At 49.6% G+C, this 19,857-nt stretch overlaps 1 protein-coding gene and 1 non-coding gene across 3 annotated transcripts in view; both read right to left on the reverse strand.

Annotated features, from left to right (window-relative positions):
* Positions 1 to 19,857, reverse strand: part of LOC142578692 (phospholipid-transporting ATPase VA-like) — a 212,322-nt gene that overhangs the window by 66,723 nt on the left and 125,742 nt on the right. The window lies entirely within an intron of this gene.
* TRNAS-CGA (transfer RNA serine (anticodon CGA)) lies at positions 5,017 to 5,089 on the reverse strand. Its single transcript has one exon. It is a non-coding gene; the product is annotated as a tRNA-Ser (tRNA).

Genomic DNA, 19,857 nt, shown 5'->3' on the forward strand with positions numbered 1-19,857 from the left:
CCGACAAACCAACTCGACCTAACTTTAAAGGGTTCACATATATATATATATATATATATATATATATATATATATATATATATACACGCTGCTATTCAGGACAGTTTCATATTCCACGTATGTATAAGGAATTTATTCCCCGGAAACTGCGAGTCAGAATGTTAGGGGCGCCAACCCTGCAAGACGGGAGTCGCCATCGACTAGAAGAAGATGGAGGTACTCGGTCTGACCGCTGAATGACTCTGTAAATTAGAGCAATAAGTGTATCCTATCCTATCCCCGTAAATGCTTCTTTTGTCCGTCTCTTTAGTTAGCAAGTTAATTCGGGTTTAATGGCGCAAAAGCAACTAAGGCCATGCTGCGCCAGCCACAAGATATTAAGAATTCAAATGTTAAAGCAGTGGAAGGTGCGTTATATTAGAGTCTGTGTAAAAAACCGTTTTCTTCTAGAAAGCTGAACAAGTCAGCGAAAGGCACTAGCGGTTCATCTCAGAGTATTGAGGCGGGGTGTAAAGGTATGTGTAAGTTATAAAGGTTCTGTAAAAGCTTTTGCCTCTGTGTTTCAATATTTGGACATGTCATAATAATGTGCATTACGATGAGTGGTTCATGGCACTTCTCGCAAGTTGGCGGGTTTTCGTTTTGGAGTAGAAAATTGTGTGTCAGGTGTGTATGCCCGATTCGGAGTCTACATAGGATCACCTCATAGAAGCGTTGCTGGTGACAGCACGACTTCCATTCTCTAAGCACGGGTTTGTCCGCCTCTTTAGTCGAAAGTTCACGTACACGACAGAGCGCCGCCCGACTGCTCCCTCGCCGACACAGCTGCCCCGAAAGCGCTACCCCAGAAACAGCTGAAAGAAAAAGAAGAAAGGCCAAAGGAAAGACAGCGTGTTTACGTCTGCAGGCGGGTACGTGCCGGGCCCGATGACGCCTATACTCCGAAACAGTATAATGAATATGAGGTAAATAGTAAAATGCTAACGGCCCTCGTTGTTCCAGGCGCCAAGAGTGGTTCCTCTCAAGCAAGCCGGCGCTGCTGTTTACAAAGGGTCAACGCAACCCGAGGAGCCCATATAAAATACACGCGCGCGCTTCCCGAGAACGGAAACAGTAGGGGCGTAGCACGGCGAGAAACAGCTTTTTTTTTTTTCGGTTTAAATTAACAGATAGCAGCGACGATCCTCGCCGCCTAATAAAGCACGACGGTTCGTTCTTATCAATAGCTAAGCGGAGTGGCCGATCGTGGTCACAAAAGCCACAGAAGGGCACCGATCGAGCCATATAGAGTGCACGAGCGCGGGTTAGACTTGCAACAGATGTCGTGCACGTGTCTCGCCAAGGACGTCCTGTACACGTATAAGGAAGGAGGTGACAAAAATAAGCTGGACATCTTAGACAAATGCGCATCTTACCGCCGCGCCCGTAGGACCCTTCATGCATTGCGGCGGCAAGATGTTCGTCAAGACCCCGGACTGACGCTTAAGTTGCCCGAGCAGACAGGTCCTCAAGTTAACGAGATTTTAGTCGGAAATGTTGAAAATTAATGGACACGGATCGAGCCAAGGCCTCGAAGGACAAAATGCAACAAGACGCAGTTCTTTAACATGTGCAGCTAGCTTAAGGTTTGCGCGAAGCTGGGAGGATTTTTCGGCACAGCTGCCGCACTGAAATCCAACCGAGCTGAATTAAATCACAGCAGCACCTCCAACCCTTAGCGCGATGTAAATTCGGCAGACTGCGCGCCTCTGGAGCGCGGGGCGGGGTTGCCTCCGCCACGAGGTGCAGAGCGATATCGCGCGTCGGAAGAACCGCGTTCGGGCGGACGCGGTCTATTCCCGGCGTTCTGACGCGGGGTCCACCACGGCGGCGGCTGCACTCGCGAGCCGCGAGCAGCTGTGACCGCCTCGTGTTTACGTGCTTCTGCGTGCGTGCGTACAGAGCCATTTAGTGCCCGGCCAACAACCGCGGCCCCCTCGGGCCAAGGCCTGCTGGGCTTCAAGAGTTCGCCTCGAGGGTGGTGCACGCGGGCGGAGAGAAAAGTCAGATAAGCGCAGGCAGATGAAATAAAGAAAACAAAGCTGCTTCTTGACAAGAGTCCGAGTATTACAGATGGATACAGATAGATAAATACGATACGTAAATAAACAAGCTCTTATTCGAATCCCGTTCTTGTTACGTTGTGGCCCTTGCCTTATTTGGGTGGAAGAGGTCTCAGTATGCCACGTCTCTTGTAGCGCGAGAAACCAATGGTGGCCATACACAGCATTCCTTCATCGTAAGCACCGGGACCAGTCGAGTGTTCTGTTGCATGTCTGGTGCGAGATCGGTTACTTCGGCAAAGATCGCGTTGGAAAAAGAAGCGGCTTTTGGGACGTGCCAGCTTTCCCACTAAACCGAATATTCTCGGCATGACCACTGTGCCGCCATTAATGCTACCTTGCCATGCCCCCTTACATCAACGTGGCAGCCACGTGATCATGTGTCCGTAGGTCCATCAGGGTGCTCTATAGACCAGCAACGTATCTTTTGCACGCAGGTCCACATAAGCTTCATATAAAAAAAATTGCGTAAGCAATATCGCCCCGCTATTGCAATGATCCGGACGAAGAAGCATATTTCATGTTCCCAACGTAGGCCTATAGACTACGAAGAAAACGAGCTGAGTGTACTAGCTGAGGTGCTATCTTAAGCAATTAAGACACACTATTGTGAACGCGAATAACATGGGACATATCTTTCTTCTGTCTCTTCATTGTATGACACGTTCATATTTGTCAGACACACGCAATGTTTTGCGTACAGTCGAAGGCTGATTTTAATTAAGAGTGTATGTTCAACGAAAAATGTCTCGCCGCTATCTATACCCATGTGTCGGCAACCATTTGAGCGCGTGCGTCAATGCGAGGCATCTTGCTTTCGACCTGCTGCTTATACAGAGCGACTTCTCACACAGATGAACAAACGGCTGCGACAGAACTGTCAGCTGAGCTGCTCATGAATTTCAAAGCGGAAAAAGCGTCGTGTGCTTGTACAGAAATAAGAACAAAGAATGGGTGAAGCTTTCACTTTTTTTTACCTTTGACGCCGGCACTGTCAGTGAATCATACTAAGAGATGCGTTGTTCAGATGACCGTGATTGCAGCAGAGATATAATAATGCTCTGTAGCACAGCGAAAATTAAAAAAGAAGAAAAAGAAAACAGGAAGGAGAGACACAGAAAGGGACGGGAAACACGGGGACTCGCGACCTTGCGAATGGTGTTTTGTCACTGTGGTTAACGATTCGTGAAAACAATGGAGGGCAATTGGCAGCGGATTGCCGTGAAAGGACAACGGGATGTGTCTACATGCCTATCGGATTATCGCACTCCCGCTGGCACTGCTCTGCGTGGATTCCGGGCGTGCTAACACCGCCAAGGACGTCAGCTCCACAAAACGCACATGAATTAACAGGTTTCTTTGTCTCCCCTCGTCTGGGTCGGCTATTTTCGCCATTAACGAAAAAACAAACAAACAAACAGGGAGCGTTTCATCGTTTGAACATATATCCGCAGCAGAAGTCACGGCAGGCACCACAGCCACCTGATCATTCAGGCCGCACGTGTTGATGTCGACTACTGATAGCTTATTGAGAAACGCACGCCAGCCGTGTAGTTAAAGGGTTAACTACAGCGACAGCTATGATATCCGAACCATTTACAGCAAACGGGTGCACTCGCATTCAAAAGCAGCTACTGCCGCATGAAGCTAACGGACTGGACCAACCGCAATTATCGATCGTCCAACAGAACAGTGAGCGCTTTCGTGACAATGACGAGAGGACAAGGTCAACACGGTGACTGCCTGGTCACGCCCTTTCATGCGCGGCAGGATTAGGGTATATGAAAAAAAAAAAAAAAACAGTCCTTCACCGGCGCACGCTCGCTGAGGCGTGTGCATCAACGTCAATGCGCGCCCACATCCGATTGTATTGTCTCTGGAAGGAAATTTGCAGGGCGGGCCTTATAAAAATATACTGATACAGCGGATGCGGGCTTAAACTTGGCAAGCTACGGTCACTGGTCCCGCAAGATCAAAATGGACCAGACCTATATACGTCGTGGACGCAGCGAATAAATGTCCCGTTACAGGTCACCGCTGCTTCCTAACCGTTCAGTACGGCCGAGACGATGCGTTTACTCGCGTCAGTGATATCCACTTGCTGGCCATGTACTATATTCATAGAATTGCAGCAGGACTAACGTTGTCTCCATTCAGAAATTTTATCGCGCACCGCTATTCCCCGATAGCCGTCGAGTCGACGGCACTCGGGCAGATAGGAATTGTTGCAAGTGTTTTTGTTGCAATCTGTATGGCGAGGTTACACCGACCGCAAATTTTATCGTGCGCATTTCTCCGCGCTCGTGTGTTCTCAATAAGCGAAATTCCCGGTCAACCTCGAACGACCCTTGTGCAGACAGCGTGGCTGAGGGATTTAAGCTCTAAACTAAGAACAAAGGAGTACCAGTAACAATCTTTTTGCAGATACTTACCCGCTGGTAATATATATTTAATATAATTTCTGACAGTTCTCGTGCTAGGCGATAAAGTGCGTTCATTCTGTGTAGGTTCAAGCGCAGCGAGCGGTAAGGTACCTATAGGGGAGTACATAAGTAACTCTCGAAAGCGGAGTTAAATGTGAAGCAAGCAAGTACTTTCGATGCAAGAAGAGTTACCAACACTTCCTTACAACGCTTCTGCAAACGACTATCGCCTGTAGGAGATATAATTTATCCGCTTACCTGCGCAGCTCTGCTTCCCCCTGGATGCCTCCGGCCCGCTGATATAACCGGCACTACGACTAATACGCGTTACGACATATATATATATATATATATATATATATATATAGTCATATCATAAGAAGCCAACAAACACTGATACCAAGGACAACATAGGGGAAATTACTTGTGCTTAATAAATGAGATAATGAAACGATAAATTAATGGAAATTAAAGCGGATGAAAGAACAACTTGCCGCAGGTGGGAACCGAACCCACAACCTTCGCATTTCGAGTGCGATGCTCTACCAATTGAGCTACCGCGGCGCTGTTTTCCCATCCATTTTCTTCGGTATTTATGTGTCCTAGTAGAACCCTGGGAGCACCCACTAGGGAGAACCCACTAGGACATAAATACCCAAGAAAGTGCATGGGAAAACAGCGCCGTGGTAGCTTAATTGGTAGAGCATCGCACGCGAAATGCGAAGGTTGTGGGTTCGGTTCCCACCTGCGGCAAGTTGTTCTTTCATCCACTTTAATTTCCATTAATTTATCGTTTCATTATTTCATTTATTAAGCACAAGTAATTTCCCCTATGTTACCCTTGGTATCAGTGTTTGTTGGCTTCTTATGATATGACTAATAAAAATCGGGCCCCTCGGTTAACCCCCTTTATCTATCTATCTATCTATCTATCTATCTATCTATCTATCTATCTATCTATCTATCTATCTATATATATATATATATATATATATATATATATATATATATATATATATATATATATATATATATATATATATATATATATTATATATATATATATATATATATATATTTCTTCGATCCCTAAAGAAAAAAAAGATAAGCGCAATAAATAACGCACAAGCACGAATGCTAGACAAACCTGTCATTCCTATGCTACAGCTGAATGATCGCAGCGCCAGTGTTATTCTTCTAGTACTTTAAAGCAAAGCCTCATCCCTACACCTTGAGGGTGCCGCTGGTCTTGCCACTTATAAACTTGGCCCAACGGGCAACCGGCCATGCGGCGCTACTGTTGGCCCCATAGTGCCGCTGGCTGCGCCCGAATAGACAGGCAGAACACCACGCAGTGAAGAAGCAGACGCGGCATCATCATCATTATAACCGATCCCCACATAGGCATGGCTTTCGCCAGTCTGCTTGACTTCATAACGCACAACGCGGAAGAACGCCGACAATGATTAAAATAAAAAAAAAAGACAGGACGAGCGCGCGTCTTGTCTTTTTATCCCATGTGTCCATGTTTATTATTGTTGCAAAGAGCAGCTCCATCATGAAATCAATACACGTCGGATCTGCCGCTTTCTTTAGGAAACCAACCGGATGGATGGAGCACTCGCGTGACTCTTACACGGCAGCCGAGATACTTTCTAACCCCTCTGTTTTTATTTCCATTACGATACGAGGTCGCCTGGCAAACCACGAGTGCACGCCCACGCTGCTCGTTGAATCCACCCGCCCGTGCAAGGTACAGAGAGTCGGTAAACTTGGCGAGTTCTTACTCACCTTAACGGTACATTTTGGAATCAAGCCTTAATGATGTTTTCTTGTTTTGTTTTAGTGACGCAAATTACCAGTAAATTGTCCCGTTAAGATTCCTCAAGCAACTTTGGCTAAGTTTGGTGCCTCGCCCCCATTTTATTTCAAAGAGGATATATGCGCCTCCATTCGGCCCTGCTTCTGAAGCTGGTCAATAATTAAGCCGCCTGGGTGCATCGAAGCTGCTTTCGACAACGCACCATCTTGAGACTTGAAGCTATTTTAGAAAATCGGAGGTCATTCTTCCTTTTGATATTTCGATCAGTGACTCACTACCGCAAGATGTTTTTAAAGCTACAGTAAAATAAAAAAAAAAGATAAAGAGTACCTCTAACAACAACTGAAACAATAAAAAGAGCAAATTCCGAGCCAGTCGTCATCACCGTCCTTCAGCGATCTATTCACTAAAAAATGTAGTCTTCGGGGCCGCGACCTTTCCTGAGCTCCTCTGTCTCGCTCTTTCCACTTTTTCTCACTGCGAATCGCCACCTCCCACCGACGACCTCGGGTCACAATTTGCGCGGAGTCATAAGCGGATAAGCAGGGCCGAAAATGGATTCGCGCTTCCAACTCAACCAAAAGCGGCTTCAGTTTTCCACATAAACAGTTGTCGGACACTGAACGCGCGTCCGTCAACAAGGTTTTCCTATAGCAACAAACAAACGAGTAAGCAAACGCAACGATGACGCACTACCCGGATGCGCGGCAGCACGCAGAGCGGAGCGTCTCATAAGGCGGTGAAAGCCAATGTCGAGTTGGAGATAAATCCGCGCCCTCTCTCGCTGTTTGCGGATCAGTCATCCGAGGAGTCGCGACCTCGTCGCTCGATGCCCGCTGTTGCGTTTCGCCTGCGACACGTGGTTTTGCCGGCGCGACGGCGGCGGGGCGGCGGACATTTTGGCCCGATCGTCGTCACCGCAACACTCATCGCCAGGTGTTTCCAGGCGCGTCTGCGGCGATGCGACCGCCTAGGGATTTCGTTCCAGTCATTGTGCCCGAAACAGGCGAGGCCAAAGCAGGGATCTCCTTCCAGTTATTGGGCCCGAAACAGGCGATGCCAAAGCAGGGATCTCGTTCCAGTCATTGTGCCCGAAACAGGCGATGCCAAAGCAGGGACCATCTTCTCGTTACAGTCATTGTGTCCGACCGGCAGCGCCACGACAGTGTGCTGCGCAGCGCCACGACAGTATGCTGCGCAGCGCCACGACAGTGTGCTGCGCAGCGCCACGACCAGGTGCTACGAGATCGTGCGCAGCGCCACGACATGGTGCTACGGCATCGCTACGACAGTGTGCGTCACCATTAGCCCATTGTACATTCACGTGCTCGTCTTTTGAGGGGTTCCTTCTTGCCCTCAACTGCGAGAGTATAAAAACAGCTGCCCCCGGACGCCAGAGGAGGGCTCCGATTTCTTCTGCTGAGTGAAGTGCTCTCCCGTCTCTCTACTTCGGTCAAACCTGACCGCCAACTCTTTGCGATGTTAAAATAAACAAGTTGTTTCGTTGTTACCTGTCGACTCATGCTTTGCCGGGACCTTCGGATGCTTGCAGTTGTACCCCAGGCCGCCAGGCCAACGCTACCCTTGGGGCTTGCGACCCAGGTACAACCACGGGCGTCAGCGCCGAGTTCCCAACAGATCGTACCAGCAGTCCGATCCAAATATCTGGTTGCCAGCGGTGAGATCGCCTACGACTTCAAACAACTGTCTGCCAGCGGCGAGATCACGACAACGGAGGCCAGCAGCAAAGAGATGCAGTTGACAGTATGCTGAGCAGCTCAACGACGATCCGGGAGCAGTGCAACGAGCCCTGTGTGACGACTGGTTGCCTGCAGCGGAACGACTGCGCGGAATTCCTGCCTGCGAGGTTTGGTGAGTGCGGGACTTTCTTCTTCTGAGCTTTGCCAGGCTTTTTGTTAGTGTCAGAAACAGAGCTGGTAATTGTGGTTGTCGTTGCTGCCGGGTTAGTTTGCGGCAAGACAATAGTAAGCAGTAGAGAAAGCAGCATTCAGAGCAGCCATGGATTTGAAGTCGTTGCGCAAACCGAAATTGTTGGAGCTTGCAAGAGAGTTGGGTCTGGATGTCTCAGACAAACTAAGAAAACCGGAACTGATAACGGCTATTCTTGAGTTAGAGGCTGAGGATGACGAGCTGTCGGAATGCCTTGAGACTATTGAGGAGAGGTCAAAAAGACAGGAGCGCGAACTTAAAGAGCAGAAAGAAAAAGAAGAGCGCGAACACGCTTTGGAAATGAAGCGTCTCGAGGTAGAGATGGAACGCGCTCGTAATGGAAGTCAGGCACACGGTGCAGGAGAACGCGTATTGTTCAAAATGACTGACCTGATGCGGCCGTTTAAGCTTGGAGAGGACATTGGTTTGTTCCTGGTTAACTTTGAGCGAACGTGCGAGAAGCAGGGGTTCTCTCGGGAAACGTGGCCACAGCGCTTGCTCACTTTGTTACCCGGCGAGGCGGCCGACGTAGTCGCTCGCTTGGATAGAGAGGAAGCAGAGGATTTCGACAAAGTAAAATCGAGTCTGCTAAAAAAGTACCGGCTGTCTGCGGAGGCGTTCCGTCGGAAGTTTCGGGAAAATGAGAAAGGCAGAAGTGAGTCATATACAGAGTTTGCGTATAGGCTTATGTCGAACATGCAGGAGTGGCTCAAAGAAGAGAAAGCGTTTGGTGACCACGATAAAGTTCTGCAGTGTTTCGGGCTAGAACAGTTTTATAGTCGGTTACCGGAGAACGTGCGATACTGGGTCTTGGATAGGCCAGACGTGAGTACGGTGGCTAGAGCCGCTGAGCTAGCCGAGGAGTTTGTGACGCGTCGAGCTCGCGGAGCTAAGGACGGTCAAAAGGGTGAATTTGGCTCCAAGTCTGAGAGGCCAAGGTTCACGCCCATGAGATTTAAGGGGGACACGCGTAGTGCGGATGCGAGCGAAAGCAGTCCGACCAAACGTAAAGAGACGGCGGCAGCCAAACGCAGAAAGCGGTTCGAGATGAGGCGAGCGCGCTTGTGTTATACGTGCCAGAAGCCGGGTCACTTTTCGGCGCAGTGTCCGGAAACAACACCAAAAGTTGTGTTTTTTTCAATAGGCAGCACTGACGAGAACATGAAGCTTCTCGAGCCTTACATGCGAGACCTCCTCGTGAACGGGAAAGAGTGCCGAGTGCTTCGCGATTCCGCAGCTACGATGGATGTAGTTCACCCGTCTTACGTAGAACCCCATATGTTCACGGGCGAGTGCGCATGGATCAAGCAAGCCGTGGAAGCTCATAGCGTGTGTCTGCCGGTAGCAAAAGTGCTTATTGAAGGACCTTTCGGAGCGCTTGAGACAGAGGCGGCAGTGTCATCTATGCTGCCACCCCAGTACCCGTACCTATTTTCAAACAGGTCCGATCACCTCCTGCGCGAGAAGGGGCTTTTGTTTGGTGAAGCTAGTGTTCAGGCCTTAACCAGATCGAAGGTTCGGGAGCTCGCTGCAAAGGCGGTAGTTGCGGGGCCGACGTTATCAAACAACGAAAAAGGGTCAGAGGCGCAGCAAGCTGATATTCAGAGCACGCCCGAACAGAATAGAATTGAGTCTGTAGCGTTGAAGGCGCCAGATACTGGAGAGGAAAATCCCGACGCGGGAAAGTTAGAAGAGCTATCTACTGATTTGCTCATCGCGCCTACGTCAGAAGGACTTGATAGGTTGCTAAAAGTCAGCCGGACGGCTTTGATAGCCGAGCAAAAAAAGGATGGCAGCCTGGAAAACGTGCGCTGCAATGTCAAAGAAGGTATCGCCAGGAAAACTGCGCGTTTTGTGGAAAGAGGTGGAGTCCTGTACCGGAAGTATCTAGACCGCCGAGGAGTGGAGTTCGATCAGCTGGTCGTGCCTCAATGCTATCGTCAGGATCTGTTGCGCTTGTCACACGGGGGTTCATGGTCCGGACACCTAGGAGTTAAGAAAACTAAGGACCGTCTCTTGCAAGAGTACTATTGGCCAGGGTGTTTTCGGGACGCAGACCATTTCGTGAGGACATGTGACACTTGTCAGCGGGTGGGCAAACCAGGGGACAAATCGAGGGCGCCGTTGAAATTGGTACCTATCATTACGGAGCCTTTTAGACGGCTCGTTATTGATACAGTAGGACCTCTGCCGGTAACAGCCACGGGGTACAGACACATTTTGACTGTGATCTGCCCAGCGACAAAGTTCCCTGAAGCAGTGCCGCTTAAAGAACTCAGCTCAGTTGAGATAGTTAATGCACTACTGTCCATATTTGCGCGAGTTGGTTTTCCTGCAGAAATTCAATCAGATCAGGGCACAGTGTTTACTAGCGCTTTGACGACAACTTTTCTCGAAAGGTGTGGGGTAAAGCTGCTACACAGCTCAGTGTACCACCCACAGTCGAATTCCGTTGAGAAGCTCCACTCCGTCATGAAGCGCGTGTTGAGAGCCTTGTGTTTTGAACATCAAACTGACTGGGAGCTGTGTCTGCCTGGGGTGATGTTTGCTTTAAGGACCGCGCCGCATGCGGCTACGGGGTTTTCGCCAGCTGAACTGGTGTACGGTCGCTCGCTTCGATCTCCGCTTCGCATGCTTCGAGAATCATGGGAAGGTAGGGGCGACGACCCAGTCGTGGTGGAGTACGTGCTTAAGCTCCTCGAACGCTTAAGAAGGGCACAGGAGTTGTCAGGTGAAGCAATGACAAAGGCCCAGCAGAGGGCCAAGGTTTATTATGATCGGACAGCCAGGGCCCGTCGTTTTGAGGTTGGCGATGAGGTCATGATATTGCGCACATCGCTAAACAACAAACTAGACGTGCAGTGGGAGGGCCCAGCGCGAATTGTTCAGAAACTGTCGGACGTTAACTACGTGGTAAGTCTGCCAGGAAAGCGGAAAGCACAGCAAGTTTACCACTGTAATCTGCTCAAACCTTATAGACAAAGGGAAGCAGTGGTGTGCATGATGGTAAACGTTCCTGAAGAGCTTCCGGTCGAGCTTCCGGGACTAGGCTCAGTGACGAACAGGGAAGACACCGGTCAAGTCATTAGTGACCTTATCAGTAAAGCACCGCTGTCGCCTGAGCAGAAAACCGAACTACACCAGCTATTACAAGAGTTTCAAGGTCTGTTCTCTGAGAGGCCTGGTAGGACTTCTGTACTTACTCATGATATAGAACTTACCTCCACAGAGCCAGTACGATCCAAGGCGTATCGGGTGTCACCCCGCCAGAGCGATATTATGGAGGCTGAGGTAAAGAAAATGCTACAGCTCGGTGTTATTGAGGCAGGTGAGAGTGATTATACCTCCCCTTTGATTTTAGTTGAGGTACCGGGCAAGGAACCTCGTCCTTGCGTCGACTACCGCAGGCTTAATTCCATCACTAAGGATCAAATTTATCCGATCCCTAACATCGAGGAGCGCCTTGAGAAAGTTAGTAGCGCTCAGTTTATTTCCACCCTAGATCTTGTCAGGGGTTATTGGCAGGTTCCACTTACAGAAGAGGCTAGTAGGTATGCGGCGTTCATTTCACCAATGGGAACATTCCGTCCTAAAGTGTTGAGTTTTGGTTTGAAGAACGCGCCATACTGTTTTTCAAGTCTCATGGATAAAGTGTTGCGGGGACAGCAAGAATTCGCTTTACTGTATCTAGACGACGTAGCGATATTCTCCGCATCCTGGTCTGAGCATATGACACACTTGCGGGCAGTGCTAACCCGCCTGCGCGAAGCAGGCTTGACAGTAAAGGCTCCTAAGTGCCAGTTAGCACAGGCCGAGGTTGTCTACCTCGGTCACGTGATTGGTCAGGGTCGTCGCCGCCCCTCTGAAATAAAAGTGGCCGCTGTGCGAGACTTTCCGCAACCGCGCACAAAGACCGATATTCGGTCGTTCTTAGGTGTCGCCGGCTACTATCAGAGGTACATCCCTAGGTACTCTGATATCGCGGCTCCCCTGACGGATGCTCTAATAAAGACAGAGCCTCAAACAGTCGTCTGGGACGAGACAAAGGAAAGAGCTTTTAGCGCCCTAAAGAGTGCCCTAACAAGCCAGCCTGTGCTACGATCGCCAGACTATACAAAAGGGTTCATTGTTCAGTGCGATGCTAGTGAGCGAGGCATGGGCGTTGTACTGTGCCAACGGGAAAATGGAGAAGTAGAACACCCCGTCCTGTATGCTAGTCGTAAGCTGACCAGTCGTGAGCAGGCGTATAGCGCCACCGAGAAAGAGTGTGCATGTCTCGTGTGGGCCGTTCAGAAATTGTCATGCTATCTAGCCGGCTCGAGGTTTATCATTGAGACAGATCACTGCCCTCTCCAATGGCTGCAGACCATCTCTCCCAAAAATGGCCGCCTCCTGCGCTGGAGCCTCGCTTTACAACAATATTCCTTTGAGGTGCGTTACAAAAAGGGGAGTCTCAACGGTAACGCCGATGGCTTAAGTCGAAGCCCCTAACGTAGGAATCAGCCTCAAAATTGTTTGTTACTGATGTTTTTCTTCCTGAGGCAGGATTTTTTTTAACATATTGCTTTTGTTTAGTGTTTCAAAGTGATGATATGCTTTCTAGTGCAATTTTTCAATTTGTGGACGCGTTCTGAGTGATGCTAGACTACTGTAAGGAACTAGGCAGTGGTATAAAAAGGGGAAAGAGCCTGGCAGGGCTTAGTGAGGGTTGTGCCGTGCTTGCTGACTGAGCGGTTGAGTTTTCAGCGTAGTTCTAACGCTTGCCGGGAACGAGAACAAAAATGTGAACTCTCCCGAAGTCACTTTGCAGTGTCCCGTGCGAACCTGAACGAGAGAACGAGGCCTTCTCTGTGCGCTGCGCTCAAGAAACGTCAAGGGACGCCCGACTTCGGTTATGAGCATCATCGAGCGACATCCCTCCGGACAGCGGATGCAGTCCCCTGTCCATCGGGATCTCCTTTCCCCGGCGGGGCGGTCTGTTGCGTTTCGCCTGCGACACGTGGTTTTGCCGGCGCGACGGCGGCGGGGCGGCGGACATTTTGGCCCGATCGTCGTCACCGCAACACTCATCGCCAGGTGTTTCCAGGCGCGTCTGCGGCGATGCGACCGCCTAGGGATTTCGTTCCAGTCATTGTGCCCGAAACAGGCGAGGCCAAAGCAGGGATCTCCTTCCAGTTATTGGGCCCGAAACAGGCGATGCCAAAGCAGGGATCTCGTTCCAGTCATTGTGCCCGAAACAGGCGATGCCAAAGCAGGGACCATCTTCTCGTTACAGTCATTGTGTCCGACCGGCAGCGCCACGACAGTGTGCTGCGCAGCGCCACGACAGTATGCTGCGCAGCGCCACGACAGTGTGCTGCGCAGCGCCACGACCAGGTGCTACGAGATCGTGCGCAGCGCCACGACATGGTGCTACGGCATCGCTACGACAGTGTGCGTCACCATTAGCCCATTGTACATTCACGTGCTCGTCTTTTGAGGGGTTCCTTCTTGCCCTCAACTGCGAGAGTATAAAAACAGCTGCCCCCGGACGCCAGAGGAGGGCTCCGATTTCTTCTGCTGAGTGAAGTGCTCTCCCGTCTCTCTACTTCGGTCAAACCTGACCGCCAACTCTTTGCGATGTTAAAATAAACAAGTTGTTTCGTTGTTACCTGTCGACTCATGCTTTGCCGGGACCTTCGGATGCTTGCAGTTGTACCCCAGGCCGCCAGGCCAACGCTACCCTTGGGGCTTGCGACCCAGGTACAACCACGGGCGTCAGCGCCGAGTTCCCATCCGATCGCTCCAGTGTCGCGATCCCAAATACCGCCACGTGCGCGAGCAGCGCAATTACAGGGCGGGGAAATGCCAGCGACCCTGCGCAGTTTTAGACGCGCGCCCGCTGGAAGTAAACAACCTATACACACCCGAGGATAGACCCTGCAGCTATAGAGTTACGAGGCTGACAGCCGAACGGTTCCCGAATTCCACTTGTTCCCGCGGTCGATAAAAACTATGTTCTTCAGCCACCAACCAATTCTGCATGGTGAAACTCTAGCTTTAACACGCTCTTTCCGTCTGCAGTACATAGTTAAGAATTTACATTCTGGGTTTTACGTGCCAGACCCAAGGCGTCACGCCGCAGTATAGGGGCCTCCGGATTAATTTGGACCACTTGGGGATTTTTAACGTGCACAAGTTCACGCGGGCGTTGTTGCGTTTCACACCCGTCGAAACGCGGCCGGAATTCGAACCCATGACCCCGCGCACGGCGGGCTCCAGCATCGTCATTATTATTATTACTAAAGACACGCGGCAGCGGAGCAGGCGTTTGGAATCGAATTTCTAAGCGAGTTTTGTTGCATCCACGAACTCGACGCCTGAACTCTCAGAAATAGTTGACATGCGGGACCCTTACATACTATTTATCTTGAATTGTGTTAGAAAAACAGCAAGCATACTTCAGGAATTTCGCTAGTACAACCCACTATATTTCATTAAAAAAAAAAACAGCAGGAAATATAGCGCGACTTCTCAGCAGTTCGGCCATGCATAGCATAAATCAATCGAATAAGCTATATGCTTCGCGCAACGGGATGCAGACCAAGTCTGAACTGCAGGCTGTGTGTGCCATCGCCTCGCGGGCATTTAGTTCGTGCGCCCCGAAAACTGATTCAAGCCGCCAACTATAACGGATTTTCTCTTATAGTTCCCTTTCAAAAATATGCAACTATTATGAAGAGGGAATAAAATTAATTGTTGAATTAAATTTCAACGAAGAGCCCGTAGCGGGGCATTATGCATAAGGGCTGAGGGGAATAATGCGTAAGTAATGAACAATTATCACCTATGCAATAATTACAATATATACCGAGTGCGAAGTAACCTAGTAATACACTGAAACTCGATTTAACGAAGTGATTACAACGCTCGAATTATTTCTTTACATCGGGAAGTTCGTAAAATCAAGAAAGGAATTCTTCGATCCTTCGAAATCTAAAATTGTAACATAGCGACACGCAAAGGCTACTGCTGCATTGTATTTGCCGCTAATCCAGCCATCTGTCGCATAAACCATGAAATAACGAAAGCTGTTCCGCGCACGGACGCGGCTTGCAGCCTCGTGAAAATAAAGCTAGGGATGTGACCATGGCGCCTGGATGTTTTGACGCGATAGCTTTAGAGCGCACGCTCGAAGAAAAACTCGTCTGTGTCAAAATTAGAAAGACATCAATGTTTTTTCACTCATTTATTTAAGGAAAAAATTCGTTAAATCGAGTTTGGCCAAGTGTGTTTCGTTAATTCGGGTTGATGATAACACTGAACCCTATGGATACCTGCCGGGGAATGTAAATTTCTTCGTTAGGTCAGGAACTTCGTAAAATCGGGTTTCGTTAGATCGAGCTTTAATTGTACGCATAAAAGAGCAAGAAAAATAACAAAGGTTACACAGAAAATACAACCAAACCGTAGGGTTACGCAACAATAAGTACGGCGAGTAAAAGGAATACCAGCATAATGGGAAACGGCTTCTAGCCCCGATAGTACTGAACAGCCCGTGAATTCCAAAGGAGCGCTGCCGGCACATGCCGTGCGAAGCTGCTGCAGCAATCGCCAGACTCAGTGCACAAGATGCATATGATTATGATCTATGCAGAGCAAAGAAAAAGAAGAGAAACAAAAAGAAAGAACAATTAGGTTCACCCGCAAACGGCGCCGGAAAACCGGACACGGGAATTCCTGAACGGTTCACCAGATGTGAAGCCAAGGATTGGCGACCGGCTGCTTAGTTACGCGTTCTTCGCGCAGTTATCAGTAGCGCGACATCGCTGTCACTCTAACGCGGTGGGGGGAGACAACGAGTCAAGGCCGGGCTGTCTTCTACACAGAAACTGGGCAATAATACAATGTTCATCCCTCGGCAGGAGGAGCCCAGACAGCAGCTCGGTGCGACCTCGCGAGAGGTCGCCGTTTCAATGCGCGGATGCTCGCAGCGCCTCGTTTTGCATGCGCGAATAACGACAAAAGTCGCGGCGACAAAACGGAATATATATCTGCGCATTGTTCGCCGCCGCGCAGCGAACACGCTCTATAAATGAAAGGAAATTCGCCATAGAGCTGTCTCTCTGCACAATGCCAGGCAAGCCTTCTCCCCTTACTCAAAAGCACACACTGCACTCGCAAATGTGTCCAAGCTTGCAACGGCAGACGCATGAAACACACGGCGACATATTGTAAACGGAGAGAGTTCGAGGGCGAGAGAGAGAATAAGAGTCTAAATTAAATTATGGGTTTTTACGTGCCAAAACCACTTTCTGATTATGAGGCACGCCGTAGTGGGGGACTCCGGAAATTTGGATCACCTGGAGTTCCTTAACGTGCGCCTAAACCTAAGTACGCGGGTGTTTTCGCATTTCGTCCCCATCGAAATGCGGCCGCCGTGGCCGGGGTTCGATCCCGCGACCTCGTGCTTAACAGCCGAACACCATAACCACTAAGCAACCACGGCAGGTGGGAATAAACTTTTATTTGGCAAAAGAAGTAGGAAATTTTTCTTCGGTGAGTGGGGGCCCTCAGTCCAGGGCTCCGTAACGGGCAAAACTGAAGCGACCGCACCTTATGAGTGGCCGAGTATTGGGAGAAACTTCTACCAAACGCGCCAGTGTGGGCGCTTTCAACATGGCCGTGACGTCGAGCAGCATTTCTGCACCGCACGGGACACACCGTCAGCTTCAGCCACGTGGCAACGGGCCGATATGACGTGGTGTGAAACCGCAATGACAAGAGCGCGCGATGGCGAGGTTTAATTACGGCGCATGGAAGGGTGACGAAAAGATAACGAAGATGCTCAAGAAGAAGCAACAGGACTGCGCGACCAAAATAAAAATAGCAATCGGGTCTAACTGAGATTCTGTTTGACATTGAGAGAGAGAGAAGCGTTTGCCAGGCCATGCAATGTTCGCAGGTAAGATAAGCGTTGGTTTATCAGGTTAACAAAATGGGGTAAGGTAATTGGGAGAAGTAAACTGTAATGATAAGCCGAAAATGTTAATCTGGTTACGTATAGTCGAGGACAGCAGATGACTAGGTGGTGAGATTAAGGTTCGGCTGACACATCGCAGGGGTAATTGGAGTTCACTGGAAGAGAACTTCGACCTACAGCGGACATAAATTAGCCTGATTATGGTGACAACAGTACGACGGTGATCGTTGGAACGAAGCGCTTGGAAAGCTTCCAAGCTTGGGCGCATTCGAAGACCAAACGAGGCGGTATCCTTTGCACGCACCCCCGTGCATATAGCCCAAAGCAACCACTGTAGCCGGCTGCGCGTTGTCTTGCGCAACTAAAGCGGACGACGACGACGATAAGAAGCGACTGTGAAGTAGTTGTGAGACAGGAGAGGAGGAAAACAAACGGAGCAGGCGAAACGAGAGACCCTAGTGCAGCCCGCCCGGAGAACACGCGTCCGGTTTTAGAGAAGGGACCTTGGCTGAGAAGGCGCGGCCGCCGCGCGTTGCGACACCGCATGCTCGGCGGAAGCCGCCGGTTGCCGCCCCAAGCCGTCATCGCCAGACAAACATGGCGCATGTAAGGCAGTGCTCTCTAATCACTTCATTTAAAGACAACGCACACAGAGAGACGCGGCCATGGAAGGACACGATGGCAGCACCTGCCTTGCGCGTATACGGCAGCTGTGCTGCCAATTAATCAACACAAAGGATAACACGTGTATTGTTCCGTCGGGTGTTCCCGTATGTACACTCAGCATCCGTGGGGGTGTTTGCACTTTTTATTCATCATGTCCGCGCTACTGCAATATCTACCATTTACACAAGGAAGGCTGCCAGTACGTCAAGAGACAAATTAGTTTTCTTCTATTTTTTTTTTTTTTTTTTTTTTTTGGCGTCGTGGACTCTGGCCTCGATTCTCTAATATAGGAGATGAGAGACCAAGCTAGGCTCGGAGGCCGGTATACGATTCTTAAAATAAATACGTTTTTGCTACAACTCATACAAACACTCACGCTTTCAAGTCGTGCTGGGATGTAAAATAACAAATGAATTAATGCAGGAGAATTTAACTGTACTTAAAGGAACACCAAAAGTTAATATTAAGTGAACGTGGACTGTTGAAATACCACCTCAGAAACCTCGAAACGCGTGTTTCGTGCGAAGAATAGACTTATTTTAAGAGAAAATGCGTTCTGAAGCGTCCTCGTACCTCTAGCGCAGTTCAAATCGCCCGCCCTCCGATCGAGGAGTGGTGAGGTCATGGTCTCATAGTGACGTTGCGCCGTCCGTGAGCAAAACGGCGCCCGCAGACGGCGGTACGGCTTTTCTGCGCAAAATGCAAACGCGCGGCCAGAAATAGGGCCAAGACAGAGCCGACAGCTCCACGAAAGCGGAACTACGGTGGCTAGCGGAAGGGAAAGCGCGCGACGATAAGCTGGTTCTGTATTTTATGACGCCAACTTCGACGCTCGTTGCAGTGGACGACCCTGACAACGACACATTGGCTCGCGATGCTGGGCTCGACTTCAGCGATTTAAGCACTGATGAACGTGACCTGCTGCTGAGGGCTCGCGCTGCCGACGTCGTTGCGTACTACTACGACGGCAACTGTATGTCATGGTTGTACATATTCGCACATTTGTAGCTTTTCCTTCGTGAAAACCAAATGCCGCACTACCGCCTCGTCTTCGAACTGCGGTTGTTCTTGCGCTTCGGAGAATGCAGGCAAGACCGACGGAACAGCGCTACGGGAAAGCATTGCTTTGAAAGCCACTCCACACGACTTCAGTAAGTCGGCGTTGAACTCGTAATCCTCTGGACGAAAGTGCAGCGAGCACGCTACGTGATTTTAACCACTTCGAACGGAGAGGTTCACTCGTTTGCACACAGTGACTGGATTCGCCGCTGCAACTGCCCTTGGCCAAGTCCCGCGGACCGTTCGCGCGTCCCACGTCGTCACATGGACGTGGCATTCTCGCTGCTTGTTCCAAATGCAAGTTTCGCGAGCCAGCAGAACCAGCGCAGCACGACGCGATAACGAAACAAGTGAAACTCCAAAGCGCGCACGGCGCAGAGTCGAGCGAAAACGAAACCTTTAGACCACGCATACTACTGAAGACTAACGTCAAAATGTTATTTTTTATTACAATCAAACAGAAGTAGACAAGTAGCATTTTCTTCCGTCTTATAACCTAATGAAATGATCTTTTTAATACGAGTAGTTGAGTACTAGTGACATAAATTACGATGAGTGCCTTCGTCATCGGGCTAGTACCGGAATGTCGTTGGGGGGTCTCAAATCGTATCATGCATTTACCTCAATTTCTTGGTTACTAAAGCTTTGTTCGCGATTATATTGACGCCTTAGACGTTCTAGAGCATTGCTTTATCACTGTAACTTGACTTCATAGTAACCTTTAGTGTCCCTTTAAGGTAAATTGGAGGGCACACGATATGACGCTCCCGATGTACACGGCAAAAAACGTGAATTTTCCTATTCAGACGCCAATTAATTCTGTTCATTCAAACTTTTAGTTTCACCACAGTTTGTGCATCTCGCGAATCACGA

This window comes from Dermacentor variabilis, chromosome 4 (genome assembly GCF_050947875.1).
Source record: "Dermacentor variabilis isolate Ectoservices chromosome 4, ASM5094787v1, whole genome shotgun sequence".
In the NCBI taxonomy this organism is placed as follows: domain Eukaryota; kingdom Metazoa; phylum Arthropoda; class Arachnida; order Ixodida; family Ixodidae; genus Dermacentor; species Dermacentor variabilis.